This window comes from Triticum dicoccoides, chromosome 1B (assembly GCF_002162155.2).
Source record: "Triticum dicoccoides isolate Atlit2015 ecotype Zavitan chromosome 1B, WEW_v2.0, whole genome shotgun sequence".
NCBI lineage: Eukaryota > Viridiplantae > Streptophyta > Magnoliopsida > Poales > Poaceae > Triticum > Triticum dicoccoides.
Window position 1 is genome coordinate 299,125,811 of NC_041381.1, and position 16,790 is coordinate 299,142,600.

Genomic DNA, 16,790 nt, shown 5'->3' on the forward strand with positions numbered 1-16,790 from the left:
TAGTGCTTGGTTTTTGATGACTTCTAAATTTTTGCAATAAGTATATGAGTTCTTTTGACTAATATTGAGCCCATGGATTATACGCACTTTTACCTTTCCATCATTGCTAGCCTCTTCGCTACCGTGCATTGCCCTTTCTCACCTTGAGAGTTGGTGCAAACTTCGCTGGTGCATCCAAACCCCGTGATATGATACACTCTATCACACATAAACCTCCTTATATCTTCCTCAAAACAGCCACCATACCTACCTATTATGGCATTTCCATAGCCATTCCGAGATATATTGCCATGCAACTTTCCACCGTTCCGTTTATCATCATGACATATATTACTTTTGTCATGTTGCCATTGCATGATGATGTAGTTGACATTGTATTTGTGGCAAAGCCACCATGCATAATTTTTTATGCATGTCACTCTTGATTCATTGCACCATCCCGGTACACCGCCGTAGGCATTCATATAGAGTCATATCTTGTTCTAGTTTTGAGTTGTAATTCATGTGTTGTAATCAATAAAAGTGTGATGATCATCTTTATTAGAGTATTGTCCCACCAAAAAAAAGAAAGGCCAAAAGAAATGAAAAAAACAAAGGCCAAAGAAAAAAAATAAAAAGAAAAAAAAGGAAAATAAATAAAAAGGGGCAATGTTACTATCTCTTTTTCCACACTTGTGCTTCAAAGTAGCACCATGTCCTTCATATAGTGAGTATCATATATTGTGCTTCAAAGTAGCACCATGTTTTTCATATAGAGAGTCTCATATGTTGTCACTTTCATATACTAGTGGGAATTTTTCATTATAGAACTTGGCTTGTATATTCCTACGATGGGCTTCCTCAAATGCCCTAGGTTTTCGTGAGCAAGCAAGTTGGATGCACACCCACTAGTTTTCTTTTGTTGAGCTTTCATTCATTTATAGCTCTAGTGTATCCGTTGCATGGCAATCCCTACTCCTCATGTTTACATCAATTGAAGGGCATCTCCATAGCCCGTTGATTATCCTCGTTAATGTGAGACTTTCTCCTTTTTTGTCTTCTCCACACAATCCCCATCATCATATTCTATTCCACCCATAGTGCTATATCCATGGCTCTCGCTCATGTATTGCGTGAAAGTTGAAAAAGTTTGAGACTATTTAAGTACGAAACAATTGCTTGGCTTGTCATCGGGGGTGTAGAATTTGGGAACATTTTTGTGTGACAAAAATGAAGCATAGCCTAACTATATGATTTTGTAGGGATGAACTTTCTTTAGCAATGTTATTTTGAGAAGACATGATTGCTTTTATTAGTATGCTTGAAGTATTACTATTTCTATTATCAATATGAACTTTTATTTTGAATCATTTGGATCTGAACATTCATGCCTCAATAAAGAAAATTACATTGAGAATTATGCTAGGTAGCATTCCACATCAAAAATTTTGTTTTATCATTTATCTACTCGAGGACGAGTAGGAATTAAGCTTGGGGATGCTTGATACGTCTCCAACGTATCTATAATTTTTGATTGCTCCATGCTATTATATTACCCCTTTTGGATGTTTACGGGCTTTATTTTACACATTTATATCATTTTTGGGAATAACCGGAGGCCCAACCCGTATTGCTGATTTTTTTTGCCTATTTCAGTATTTTGAAGAAAAGGAATATCAAACGGAGTCCAAACGGAATGAAACCTTCGGGAGCGTGATTTTTGGAACGAACGTGATCCAGAGGGCTTGGAGTGCAAGTCAAGAAGCGATCGAGGTGGCCAGGAGATAGGAGGGCGTGCCCACCCCCTCTGGGCGTGCCCCCAGTCTCGTGGGCCCCTCGGGCGGCCACCGACGTACTTCTTCCTCCTATATATACCCACGTACCTCGAAAACATCCAGGGATCCAACGAAAAACAATTTCCACCGCCGTAACCTTCTGTATCCGCGAGATCCCATCTTGGAGCCTTCGCCGGCGCTCCGCCGGAGGGGGAATCGATCATGGAGGGCTTCTACATCAACACCATAGCCCCTCCGATGAGTTGTAAGTAGTTTACCACAGACCTTCGGGTCCATAGTTATTAGCTAGATGGGTTCTTCTATCTTTTTGGATCTCAATACCATGTTCTCCCCCTCTCTTGTGGAGATCTATTTGATGTAACTCTTTTTGAGGTGTGTTTGTCGAGATCCGATGAATTGTGGGTTTATGGTCAAGTTGATCTATGAGAAATATTTGAATCTTCTCTGAATTCTTTTATGTATGATTGAGTTATATTTGCAAGTCTCTTCGAATTATCAGTTTGGTTTGGCCTACTAGATTGATCTTTCTTGCCATGGGAGAAGTGCTTAGCTTTGGGTTCAATCTTGCGGTGTCCTTACCAAGTGACAGCAGGGGTTGCAAGGCACGTATTGTATTGTTGCCATCGAGGATAAAAAGATGGGGTTTATATCATATTGCTTGAGTTTATCCCTCTACATCATGCCATCTTTCTTAATGTGTTACTCTGTTCTTATGAACTTAATAATCTAGATGCATGCTGGATAGCGGTCGATGTGTGGAGTAATAGTAGTAGATGCAGGCAGGAGTCGGTCTACTTGTCATGGACGTGATGCCTATATACATGATCGTTCCTAGATAATCTCATAAGTATACACTTTTCTATCAATTGCTCGACAGTAATTTGTTCACCCACCGTAATAATTATGCTATCTTGAGAGAAGCCACTATTGAAACCTATGGCCCCCGAGTCTATCTTTTATCATATAAGCTGTCAATCTACTTTTATTTGCATCTTTACTTTTCCAATCTATATTATAAAATACCAAAAATATATTTATCTTATCATACTATCTCTATCAGATCTCACTTTCGCAAGTGGCCGTGAAGGGATTGACAACCCCTTTATTGCGTTGGTTGCGAGTTCTTTGTTTGTTTGTGTAGGTGCATGGGACTTTTGAGGAGCCTCCTACTGGATTGATACGTTGGTTCTCAAAAACTGAGGGAAATACTTATGCTACTATTGCTGCATCACCCTTTCCTCTTCAAGGAAAACCAACACAAGCTCAAGATGTAGCAATACACTGTTCATTACGGGCCAGTTTCACCACGGGTCGTTAATGGGCCAAGAGTTACAAAGGGCCTCATATGGGCCGAAATAAGTCATGGGCCACACATGGGCCGGAAGTTAAAATGGGCTGGAATCATATTGGACGGCCCAGATGACGCTACTGGGCCTAATTCGGAGAGGTCGTAACGGGCCCTGGGTTAGCGGTCTGTAAATGGGCTATATGCGAACATGCCGTTAACAGGCTTTCCATGGGCCGGACCGCCACCTTTTGACCAAGTCAAACGGGCCGGCCTTTTCACAGGAATGGGCCTCTGTTGGGCCGTGCCACGTGTTGACGTATCATAGGCGCCTTCGGTCCAATGAGTGGATGACATCTGTCCCAACGGTGAGCCGACACGTGTTTCCTCCAGCCAATGATGATTTTACACGTGGAAAATCCCATTGGTCGGGCTGTTAATGGGTTATCGGATCCAAAACCGGTCCCGATAGCTTAACGGTGTTCCGTTACAGTGGATGCCATGTGTCGGTCACCCTTGACGAAAGCACTCCTGTGACGCACGATTTATTGTCATGGAAGTGGACACTTCCGTGATGATAATTTTGGTAATGTCATGGAACACTTCTACGACAACACATGTATGACTATCTTGATTCTGTCATATATCGTCATGGATGTACATGTATGACAGAAAACATGACCTACTGTGACAAACACGTATCATCACGGAAGTGTATTTTTTGTAGTCACGGGCATCTACGCACGGGAAGTTATGTCGAACACGACTAGTTGTAAGCAGGTTAGCTCTACAGCCATGATGATAGTGACTGCAGACAGTGAGGCTGACTATGGTATGCCGAAAACGACGCCTATACTCAGGTATCATCTCCAGTGCAGGATCTTGTCGCTTCACTGTGAGGAGCAGCACGTAATAATTTGACAAACGGGTAGTACAATACTACTACATTGGTAGTACTACTACTAGTACTAGCACCACCGTCTGGATTTAGTAGTACTACCACATCCATCTCGATTTAGTATTTGACTAGCTATATCTAGTAATGCATGTCACAAAAAAATGTACTGCTCCATCTATAAATAAATACATGGTGTATTGTTTTATTCCTTCTGGTAGATGGCTCAAATCTGAGGTCTCATCAATCGGACTACTATTGTACTCATCGAGCGCTCGGCTTTGTAAGCTACCAACAAAAAATTGCAATCAAAGACTACTATTGTATTCCCTCCATACTGGTGCATTAGTCACGTTACGAACCAAATAGTAATCCCAAAACTTTTAGGCACGGTGCATTAACTACCCACCTCATTCCCTGTTTTTTGCCATGAAAAAAGAAATCACCCAATATGAGACGTGGGGTGCGTATGCATCCAATGACTTGAGACTACTCCCTCCATCTAGGTGTATAAGTCATCTTAGAGCAAGTGAAAAAGAGGAGTGGGCTCTCATGCAAGAGCCTAGCTATATGCGGATTCCTAGGCCGATATACAAGAAATATGAAGAAAGAGAGAGAGAGAGAGAGAGAGAGAGAGAGAAGATGAGAAAAAGTAGTACTCTTATAGACAGCCTTATAGCTAACCTTATTGTATGAGTGTCTACAAGTGACGGCTCTATATGACATGACAACATCATATAGCCAGCAGCTGGCTATACTATTAACTATGCTCTTAGGTTGTGCACCATGACCAAGACGAAGGGGAAAGCGAGAGAACTTAACGTCGTTTTGCTAATTAATAGGATTACATGCAATGAACTAACCACTGCATGTCATGTTTGGTAGTCTCAAGTCATTGAAAGCATGCACGGCCCACATCTCTCATTGGTTGATATGTCACAAAATAAGAAACAAGGAGGCAGTTAATGTACCATGCCTAAGTGTTTTGGGATTATTTGGTTTTCGTAAGGTGACTTACAAAACATTTTTGGTTACATGCATTAACCTTTTATTAGTTAAATCAAAGGTCAAAACTTGCCGCAAAAAGCAAAGGGGACCAATAAACCTGTAACATCAAAGTTCTCTCATTTGGCCCCAACTAGAGGTCCAGTGAGATGACTATAGTGCACCGGCATAGAGGGGGACACAACTTCATTGACTTATTGCACCTGCATTTGGGTGAATGACACGTGGGCCCAACAGGTGGCTGGCCCACCTGTCATACAGCCAAAGGCAGGTGCAGTAGAGGGCCGAGGAGTAGATTGCCAACATACACGTGAATGCAACATAGTCTGCACTTCTCATATAAAGGCTTCCCACCAGTCCAATCTACGAAATCCTACGCACCTACGCACCCTAACCAAGGGCAAGAGTGATCACTCCAATCACAAGATCAGTTGACTAGAAGCTAGACCCATGGAGGGGATGAGCGCGAGCATCAGCTGGCTGTGCCAGATGGTCCACGACACCGGCCTGCGGCTCGGCACTGAGGAACGTCTCCAGGTCATGCTTGAGGCCGCCAGGGCGAGAGGCCTCTTTGACGACAGCTTCGTCTCCTTGTTCGACGATGTCCTCGTTGGCTTTGACAAGTTCACCGTTGTCAAGAAGCTCGCGGACGACCTCGACGTACGCCTCGAGCCCACGCGCCCAGGCTCTGCGATGCCCGCCACCCTCAACGGCCTCTATAGTGATAACCTCTTTGACGCACTGGTGGCCCTGCGATTGCCCGCCGTCGCGCCGAAGAATGTCCACCTCGAGGTTGCGCTCGCCACCCAGCGCCTGGCACAACAAGACACCGTCGACATAATCACCCACATCTACGTGCAAATCGTCCACAAGGACTACTACGTGCCAGAGGAGGACGATAGGTCGCTGGCCTTCTTGACCCACAGGGCAACCTTGGATGGCATTGTTCAGAAGCACGTTGAGCTCGGCGCCAACGCCGCTGCTCCTCACACATCGGTTGGTGACCCAGCGCATTAGGGCGTGAGGATGTCGTTGATGGATCCGTATGTATCTTTATCTTTCCGTCAAATCCATGTAGTAGTATATGGTACTACTAGTAATAATCTTACCTTTCGCATCAACTTCATTATTTTCGTACGTACTCCATGCATGAACCGCGCCAAAACCAAACTTCTCATTACTCTAGGGAAAATCGTTATTTCTATCTATCGGTTGCGCCATGGAGCATAACCAAATTTTACAAGTTATAAGTTCAAAAGGAAAAGCCTGCTGTGTTCGCGTCGCACCCCACACGGTTGGTCTGGCATGTCGCTCAAGGGGGAATGCGTGCTGTGTTGCATTTTCACTTACAAGTGGGACCACAGTTGAGCAAACCAACTGCTGGCAAACCCCCACCCCGCCCACCGCGCAATGGCTGACAAAACATGAGGGAGAAGAGATGGTTGTAGCATGGACTTTAAGAAAATTGGTGTCAGATGGGACTCGTGTGGGTGGCGTGTGCCGTACTACTAGACGTGAATGCTAGTTATGTCCCATGCCACCCCACTATATTGAGCCTATATCAAGGTGCTGGTTACGTAGAACAAATTTCCTGGAGTCCGTGCTCAACCCTCCTCTATCTCTCTTCTCAGCCAGCCCGCAGACACACAGAGCCCATCGTCTGTTTGCTCACATGCGGTCCCACATGTCAGTGAAAAGGCAAGAGGACCCACTGAACCTGCACATCTTTCACCTCGACGTGCTGGTGATGAAAAACAAATCTAATAAAGATCTTCGGTGGCTTCTTTTGGAGTTACTCAAGAGGAGTAAGATTCTATTTATAGTTTAACCCAAGATGCACATCATGTGGCTTCAACTACCACTCCATTTTCTTGCATGAGACGACTTGGACGCTGGATGTCCCACGTGTCGGCAAAAGGAGGAAGTACTCGACCAAATCTTCTCCACATTTAGACCGGAGGAGTAGGAAACACGGCAAGCCCCATGACTACATCATACCATGTAAAAGCCCAACTCACGCAGTCACGCTATCACTATATTTCTCGGCCTCCGTGTGACACCTAGCTCTAGTTGATCTAACTAGAACTAACTATTGGTTGGCTCTATGTGATGTGGCAACTTCATACTACTACGGATGATGGCTATACTACTACGGCACTAACACTCCAAGAAGTGAGTCAAAAAAACATTTATAAATTGAATTTTTCACATGCGTATGCAAATGTACCATTCATTACATACGACAAGTCATCAACACACAATGACAACGAGGATACATGTTGGATTATAGATTAGTTCCAACAAAAAATTCTAGTAAATACTAAAGTTTTCATCACACAACAAATAACAAGGAATGAAATGAACTTCAGCTCAACCAATCCTCAGCGTTGGAAACACTTGCTTTGAACCAGAAGAGTTTCTCCTGGAAGGGCCAGCTACTGTCAATCTCGAGACCAACGCAGGACTAATCATCCAGGCTGAAGCGGCCTATTTCATGACCCATATTGTGATAGCCACGGTAGGGAAGCATAGCAATGTCTGAGGTATAGATACAGTTGCTTCTCATAAATGGTAGTAATGTTGCGTTAACAGCAGCTGGATCGCCTTTCGCCATGATTGGATAGTTTTGTCCAAGGAAGAGCAAGTTTCCTCCAAGAGTATGAATACTAAACCAGGGAGAAGGTGTTGGCGCTAGCACAATTGTATGCGTCCCGAACCCCACAACGGATGTTGGAATAGGTCCGGAGAGTGCGACCATGGGAGACAACACCCGCTTCCTTAGTCACATCAGCGGTGCCCTGTATACAGACAAGAAGAGGTGATCCATTGGAATAAGTTCCCAAGCGCCATTGAGTACATGGGTCCTCATGCTCGTGATCATCATCATCGTCATATCCCCCTTGGTTATAAATTTTTTCAAGTATAGGTGGTGGAATGTTCATAGGACCTTGGAAACACAAGAAGGTTAATTAGTAAAGGGAAACTAGCTAACCCGCATGCATGTGGATGAAACAATTATAATTACGGTGGAAGAAAAACATACCGAAAGCATAAGGATTCCATGCAAAAACAGTGCCACGAGTGGTGGCAGCAAACACAAGACCCTCATATTGAATTGCATCACAGTACACATCCGTGTACAAAAACTAATTTTTGAGCAATATCCATCTAGTCGAACTATGAAGGAAGGCAGCAAGCTTGTCGAAGATAGAAACAACTCCATAGTCCATTAAATCCCAATTGTGATCGGGAACTTGACAAATTGCTATCTTCTGTGGATGACAGTCACCATGATCGTAGTTGAATGTACGTAGAATACCGGTGTGCTCAACCTCTGGGCAGTCTGAGATTTTTAGAAGTGTAACCCGGTGACAAGTGTACACATTCACAAGTTCCTACTCGCAGTTCTACCCAATATAAACAACCCATTTGCGCCTACCCAAGCCTTACCCCCAAGCGATGGCATCTTAACATCACACGTATAATTATCAAGTGGCACCAACTTGCACAAGGCGAGGCCTCCGTCGTCCGCGCGCCAGTCAGCAGGGTCACGGTGAAGAAGATAGGGGAGATCAAACCGCTCCCGGAACCTTGGGTTCCTTGTAATGATGTTATTAGTTGAGTCGAGAATGGTCTTGAATGAACCTTCCATGCTAGCAGAGGTGATGATGTCACACCGATCAATGAGTTCCTCCACCACGTCATCATTCAGATCGGGGCAAGAATAACAGGGTTGTTTCCGGCCTGTTCCTTCCATGGAAAAGACGATCAAACAATGGCAGAAGGAAGGGTGAAGGCAAATGGAGGAGAGAGGAAGAGCGTGCAATAACAGTTCCAAATTGAGAGGGAAAGGCGAAGAGTCGGTGGATGATTGCCACAGTACACAAAGAGGCGCCCCGGCCTACATAGACGTCTGTTCGGAAATTGTACAAAAGGACTCACCATCATCTCACTAACATGTTGGAACGGGACCACTTGTTAACGAAGAGGCTAGTGGGGAGCGGACGGTTGCCACAGAGGTCACACACTAACGACAAGGCCGTCCTATCAGACCTAGCACCCGCGCGGGATGGCTTCCTTCCCACACACGAGCGAAGACACTTCGGACACCCACACGGTTGGTTCACCATGCCGCTAGGACAACTCTAGCGCGTGCAACTCGGACGCGCGCTCCCTCATCCCCCTTTCCCTCGACGCCGGGGAGCTACCCAACCACAACCACGTGTTTTGCGCACCCGGTGGCCGGATTTGGAGCGGATCGATCGGGCTTGAGGTCGCCCGGCTGTGGGAGGCTGCGTCGCTCCATGGACTGGACGGGCACCGGGTCGGAAGGCCCCGGCAAGGTTGCAAGGCCACATGTGGGTACTGACTCCTCCTCTAGCCGCTCGGATATACACTGTCGATGGTCCGCCGACAGATACATGAATGGCGGTCGGCCGGGCTTGGTGCTGGCCCAAAAGCTCTTCGGCGCACCGTTGCCACTCATTATGTGCGACGACTGCCCAAAGAAGGTCTTGCACCGCGTGTCTACAACGCCGAAACATCTCGGATGGGTGTTCATCAAGTGCTCAACCGATGGGGTATGTGCTACTTTAGCTTCAATTGTGCTCTTGGATTAGACTAATTGTGCTAACTTAAAGTTTTATTGTGTAGAATGGATGCAAGTTTTGGTATTGGGAAGAGGAGTACATCGATATATTGATAGAGCGCAATTTAGTAGATGTTGTAACACTTCTAGCTAGCATAGAGGCTAGAGTTGAGACTAGTGCACTTGTTGATAGAATAGAGGCTAGACATGAGAGTAGATTCGAGGAAGCAACGTCTACTTCTTTACACTCGAAGAAGAAAGAAGCACACAAGATCGAACCTCCGCAGATCAACAACAAATGCATCGAGAAGGCACTAATCCAACTTACAGGAGTAGTTATGGAAGTTGGATATCTTCTAAAATGTGTTATTGTGGTTCTTGTTTTCTTTGGTCTTGCTTTTCTAGTCAAATTTTGGTGATGTATTTCCATGTACCAAAAATCAATGATGAAAGAAAATGTGTTTGCAAAGAAAAATGTACATGGCCGGAATGCGTCCGTGCGTTGGGCGCACGGACACCGCATCCGAGAAATGGCCCGGACACGACCCCATTACCCTACCCAAACAGACAGAATCCAGGCAAAACGGAGGTCCGTTAGGGGTCGTGCGTTGGAGTTGGCCTTACAAGTGGGACCGCAGTTGAGGAAACCGACTATCGGCAAACCCCCACCTCGCCCGCCGTGCGATGGCTAAGTTAGAGAAACAAGGAGGTTGAAGAGATAGCTGTAGCTTGGACTCCAAGAAATATGGTGTTAGATGGAAGTCGTGCTGGTGGCGTGTGCTGTACTCCTAGACGTGAATGCTTGTTCTGGCCCATGCCACTCTACTATATATCGAGGATTCGAGGTGTTGGTTACATACAACAAACACATTAACATATGGCCCACCTCACACTATGGCCAAATTCTTGGAGTCTATGCTAGGTTAAAAAGTGTTCTTTGAGAGGGTGGGTGGCTGGTCTCAAGTTTAAAACTTGTTGCGTATACGTAGACGTAGATATAGTGCAACAGTTTTGAAAGTTTGAACCCAAACATCAGAATGCAATTTCTATGGAACTCATCCGAGGAGCTAGGATGGTGGGATTCGCAGCTACCTTAAAAACACCCGCCCGACGCACGAAGCATGTGAAGCTAGTACACATAGTAGTACTATTGTTGATTGGACTCATCCGATAACCTGTTGCAATGCATGTACAATTATGTATTTGAAAAATATTTTTTTGCCTCGTCGCAGCACCCACTCAGAGAAGCGAATCGAAAGCCATTCATAAATTTAGTAAGTTTATTACAAACATATCATTTTTTACATACAATAGGTCATGAATCCACAACGACAACGTGGATACATTATAACTACTAAAGTTTTCATCACACAACAAATAAAAAGCAATGAAATGAACTTCAGCTCGACCACTCGTCGGCGTTGGAAATGCTTGCTTTGAACTAGAAGTGATTCTCTGGGAAGGGCCAGCTACTGTCAATCTCGAGACCAAAACATGACTGATCATCCAGGCTGAAGCAGCCTATGTCGGGACCCATATTGGGATGGTAGAGAAGCATAGCAATGTCCGAGGTGTAGATACAGTTGCTTCTCATAAATGGTAGTAACGTTGTGTCAACAATAGCTGGATCGCCTTTTACCATCATTCGATAGTTTTGTCCAAGGAAGAGCGAGTTTCCTCCAAGACTTCCAATATTGAACCAGGGAGAAGGTGTTGGCGCTAGTACACTAGTATCCATCCCGAATAACCTGTAAGGATGTTCTAATAGGTCCGGAGAGTGCGACCATGTGAGACACCACCTACCTCCTTAGTAACATCAGTAGTGCCCTTTGTACAGACAAGAAGAGGTGATCCATCGAAATATGATGCCAGGCGGCACTGAGTATATGGGTCCTGCTCGTCCTCATGCTTGTGATCATCAGCATCGTCATCTCCCCCTTGGTTATAATTTTTTTCAAGTATAGGTGGTGGAATGTTCACAGGACCATGGAAACACAAGAAGATTAATTAGTAAAGGGAAATTAGCTGACCCGCATGCATGTGGATGAAACAATTATAATTACGATGGAAGAAAAACGTACCGAAAGCATCAAGATTCCATGCAAAAATAGTGCCACGAGTGGTGGCAGCAAACAGAAGACACTCGTATTGAATTGCATCACAATACTCATCCGTGTACAGAAATTGATTTTTGAGCAATATCCATCGAGGCGTGGAGTAAGGACGGCAACAAGCTTGTCGAAGATAGCAACAACTTCATAGTCCGTGTAATCCCAAGAGCAGTTGGTAACTCGACAAATTGCTATCTTCCGTAGGCGACAATCACCATGACCATATTTGAACTCACGTAGAATACCGGTGTACTGAACCTCTGGGCAGTCTGAGATTTTTGGAAGTGGAACCCGGTGACGAGTGTACACATTCACAAGTTCCCACTCGCAGTTGCCCAATATAAACAACCCAATCTCCATTTGCGCCTGCCCAAGACTTACCCTCAAGCGATGGCATCTTAACATCACAGATATCATTATCAAGCTGCATCAACTTGCACAAGGCGAGGCCTCCGTCGTCCGCACGCCAGTCAGCGGGTCACGACGAAGAAGATAGGGGAGATCAAACCGCTCCTGGACCCTTGGGTTCCTTGTAATGATGTTATTAGTTGAGTCAAAAATGGTCTTGAACGAACTTGCCATGTTAGCCGAGGTGATGACGTCGCACTGATCAATGAGTTCCTCCACCGCGTCATCATTCAGATTGGGGCAAGAATAACAGGGGCGTTTCTGGCCTGTTCCCTCCATGGAGAAGACGATCGAACAGTGGCAGAAGGAAGGGTGAAGGAAAATGGAGGAGGGAGGAAGAGCGTGCGACAACAGTTCCAAATCAAGAGGGAAAGGCGAAGAGTCGGTGGACAGTTGCCACGGTACACGAAGAAGCGCCCCGGCCTACATAGACGTCCGTTCGGAAATTGTACAAAAGGACTCGCCGTTGTCTCACTGACATGTTTGAATGGAAGCACATGCCAACGAAACATGATGTGTAATTTCTCGTGCAAAATGCTATCTGGCCGCGTTGGATCGAGGTGCCGCATTAGTTATCGACCTTTATTTTTTTAATGGCGTGTCGTTCAATTTTGAAGCACGACTAACTAGTAGTGTATGCTAAGACAATATAAACTACTCTACCACTACTCCACCTCTAGTACTAGTAGTATAAAAAAGATATATAGGCTGGAGCTTCAGCACTTTCTTCCTAAGGGCTGCCCACTTGCTTCTCACACTATCACCCTCTCTCCAGATCTAAAAAAGACGGCATCTCTCTCCCTCCTCACCGGTGGTCACAGATCTACCAGGGAAGAAAAGGACGTGCAACGTTGATGCACTCATCGTCGGCGAGCGAGGTCACGCACTGAAGACAAGGCCGTCCTCTCAGACCTAGCGCCCGCGCGGGATGGACTCCGTCCCCAAGGTCGCTACCATAGTGAGTGCGGAGGACGACGACCACGAGTGAAGCCACTTCCCACCGACCCTCAGGTATGCTACCTATTTTCGAACCATACCCTTGTTCTATTGCCCCATCTGCCACGTCGCTGCATGTGGATCTTTTTCCACTCAACCATTTGCCCCATCTCCCAATTTGCTATCCTCTGCTCTGCTGGTCACACAGACGAAAACCTTAACTTGCACTAGTAAAGGAAACCCTACTTGATGTAGATTAATCCATGTCTGGGTTGAATAAGGAAAGGAAGGGAGACTGTACTATCCAAGAGACTAGGCATCGAACCCGCATATAGGTTGAAAAGGGGAAAATCAGTAGCTAAGGAACAAGTCTCATGTCTCTTGGTTGAAGAAGGGTAGAAAGGCATGACAACGCAATAGAGAATGACCAAGTCGATCGGTTTGTTTTCCTCACATAGGAAAACGGTGGCTAAAGAGAACAAAAATGGGACATAATCCACATATGCTACCTGGATAATTGTTGCTCTGGGAAACCATACCTCCCTCACCACTCGATGCGTCCGTGGAGGTACATCGTATTGGTGCGCCCACTGTCCGAATGGGCCTCTCATGCTCTTATTGGCACATTTTTTGCTATTAGTACAACGCCAGCGGTCAAGTCAAGCAATGCTACTGCTAAAGTGATGCCACATTTAAATAATGCCACACTCAGTCTAATGCCACCGATAAATTTAAGCAATGCCATTTAATGTCACTGGATTATTTCAGGGTTAGCTATTGATTGTGGATGTATTAAAGATTTTAGCAAAGGCATTCTTATGTTGTTGCACAGCCAGTATACCAACGATGAATCTTGTTACTACCTTCAGATTTTTGCACTGTTAATGCTTATAGATTACATACCTCACTTTCATGAGATAAGTCAATTTTTTTTGTACATTGTCAAGAGGAAAGGTCAAGAGTGGGCACCTCCTCCTCCGGCTGTTCTCTTGATTCGTTCGATCAAGTTTTTATGTTTGATCGATTATCAAGATTGGGATATCAATTTTTAGCCCCCCTCGAGTTCGAAATGATATTTACCTTGAAGGTACATGGTTTGCAATTTTTTATACTGTCATTAGTTAATAATGCTAGTTACCTTCGGACTTTTGTATTTGGTTTAATGCTCTTGCGCAACTAGTATACCAATGCTGAAACTTGTTAACTTTACATTTTGTATTGTTCATTCTTATATAAATCTTCCAGTGCTAGAGCTTATGGAAATCTCTTCATTAAAACCATTGTACTGTACCCTGTAATAAAATAACTACTCTACTGTTGCACTAGCCACTGGATTAGTGTATATTTGTACTATTCGAATGGTGTTGCATTAGCGTATGGACATATATAAAGTGTGGCAAGATTTCCTAGATATGTGCTCAACAAAACTACTACCTATTTTTCTAAATACTAGACGTTTGGGTACTTTAAATTGAACTGCGAAACGTCTTATATTAAGGAACAGAGGGTGTAGAGTTCACTCAAATTAGAGCATCTCCAATAGCTTGTCTATATGGATGTCTATACTCGTTTTCCACCATGTGAGCCGAAAACAGGCGTCCAACAGCTTGTCTATATGGTCATCCAGATATACACATCCTCTAAATCGACCTCGACAATGTCCATGCTTGGACATTATGAAGTCGTCTCTCCCCAGCGATGACCCACCTGTCATGGTCCCTGTATATAGACGTTCTAATGCAAAACTAGATGTGTATATAAGGGAATCTTTTTAGATCATTGTCTATATGAATATATAGACATCCAAATATACACATGCTATTGCAGATGCTTTTATCCTGGTAAAGCTAGTCACACCTTTGTTAAAATTAATGTTCATTATGTTACCGGAGGAGGTCTGTATGTTTGCCTCTAATGCATGTCGACTACATACCTGACATCATGATGTAATGTTAAGTCATTTCCTTTTGTACAGTGTCACTGAATTGTCAAGGCGGTGATGGCATTTTATTTTAGTTGAACTGCACAAAATATGCTTAAAAGAAGAGGAAAGGTCAGGAATGGTTCAATTTTTCAGAAAAAACTATGTATGCCTTCCTGACATCAGCTGTTGTTGCCTTATTTATTCCTGCAAACAGGTGGTTAGAAACAGTCTTGCTAACTTTTCCCATTATGAAATTGGAATGCTTATATTTTTGACTCTACGCTTCAACTAGTGCCACTTTTATAGTAATCACACTTTCAATATCTATGCAAATAGGGATGCTCAATTTTAGTGGAACTGCACAAAAAGTCCAAATGGTTCAACATTAGGAGCATGTTTTCTTCCAAACCTTTATATCCAATTGGTGGCACTATGAGTTGTTCATTATGAAGGTACATGGTTTGCTACTATCTTGCTAGTCATTTTGTACTGTCATTAGATATTAATACTAGTGGTTTTCATGTGAATTTATTGGCATGGTGGACCTACATTGGAGGTGCAGGACATGATTCAATGATTGGATGCTCAATTTCGGTTGTATCGATTTCACCTCTTCCATCACTACGAACATGGATATCCTTGGTCTGATGAAGAATAGGAGCTATATTTCTGCGCTGAACCAGCAAATCAATTCAGTATGAAATTGTCCAGGGCAAAACATGACTGTATCAAATTGTCCAGTGCAAAACATGACAGATGCTAAGCGGAAGAGACGTGTTTAAATCAAAAATACAAGGTGGGGTATATGTTCTAGCTGCTTGATATTTGTGCAGACAGAGATGTCTGCCCGTTGCTATTTGGCAAACAAACAAAGTGGCCGCAATTTTGGTTGAATTGCACAAGAGAATAGTATAGTCACTGCATGCAGTGCCATTTGAAAATAGACACAGAAAGATTGGATAGTCACTTCATGGACTGCAGAAAGTAGTACTATACTATTTATTGGCCAACACTAGGTGCTTCATTGCTTTGGTCCGATTATACAATGGGCATCATTTTGCCCAAGTTAAAGTTTTTATTCCAAAAATAGTCTCGCCGTGTGATCGAGATAAGACCAAATCATATTGCAGTGGATGTTCCTCCATAATGTGTGGTTCATTCTCATGTTTCCAGCTGTTGGTGAAACCACCTACGTTTGCAAGAGGAATTGTAGACTTCACAAAAAAATTGTCTTTCACTCTGTACTGAATGTTGGCCAAGAGAAGCATCCATGTTAGTAGGAAGAACAAATGTTTTTTCTAGATCTTTGCTTTCGGAGCTACATATTTGTATATGATCTGTGAATCATTGAGATGCATTAACATGTTGATCTTATGTATGGGAATCGTACTAGTTGGTTTTGAATTTGGGCTACTAAAGTGAACATATTACAATGTCAGGCCTGTGAGTGTCGTGTGAACATTTCGAACGGATCGACTCTTACTGCTGTGCACAACATGATCCTTATTTCTGTGTTCTCAGTGTTTACAAGTTACTAACAATTCCTTATTTCTGTTCGCTCAGTGTTTACAAGTTACTGATCAATCACTAGCTAGCCTAGTAATGCGCTCCTGGCAGTTTTAGTTGCGACGCAAGATCCGAAGTGGCAGTTTTCTGAATAAAAATGCCTACCTGTGAAGAAATTGACAAGTTGTTCTGAAGAAAATGCCACGCGAATCTGAAGAAACTGCGAGCAAAAATGTTCGCAAATGCCTTATCTCCCACAGAACATTCATCAGCTAATGCGATCCTACATGTACACCATCCGACCTACTCAACCCTACACGTACACTATCTGACCTACTCGACCCTACACGGAAAAAG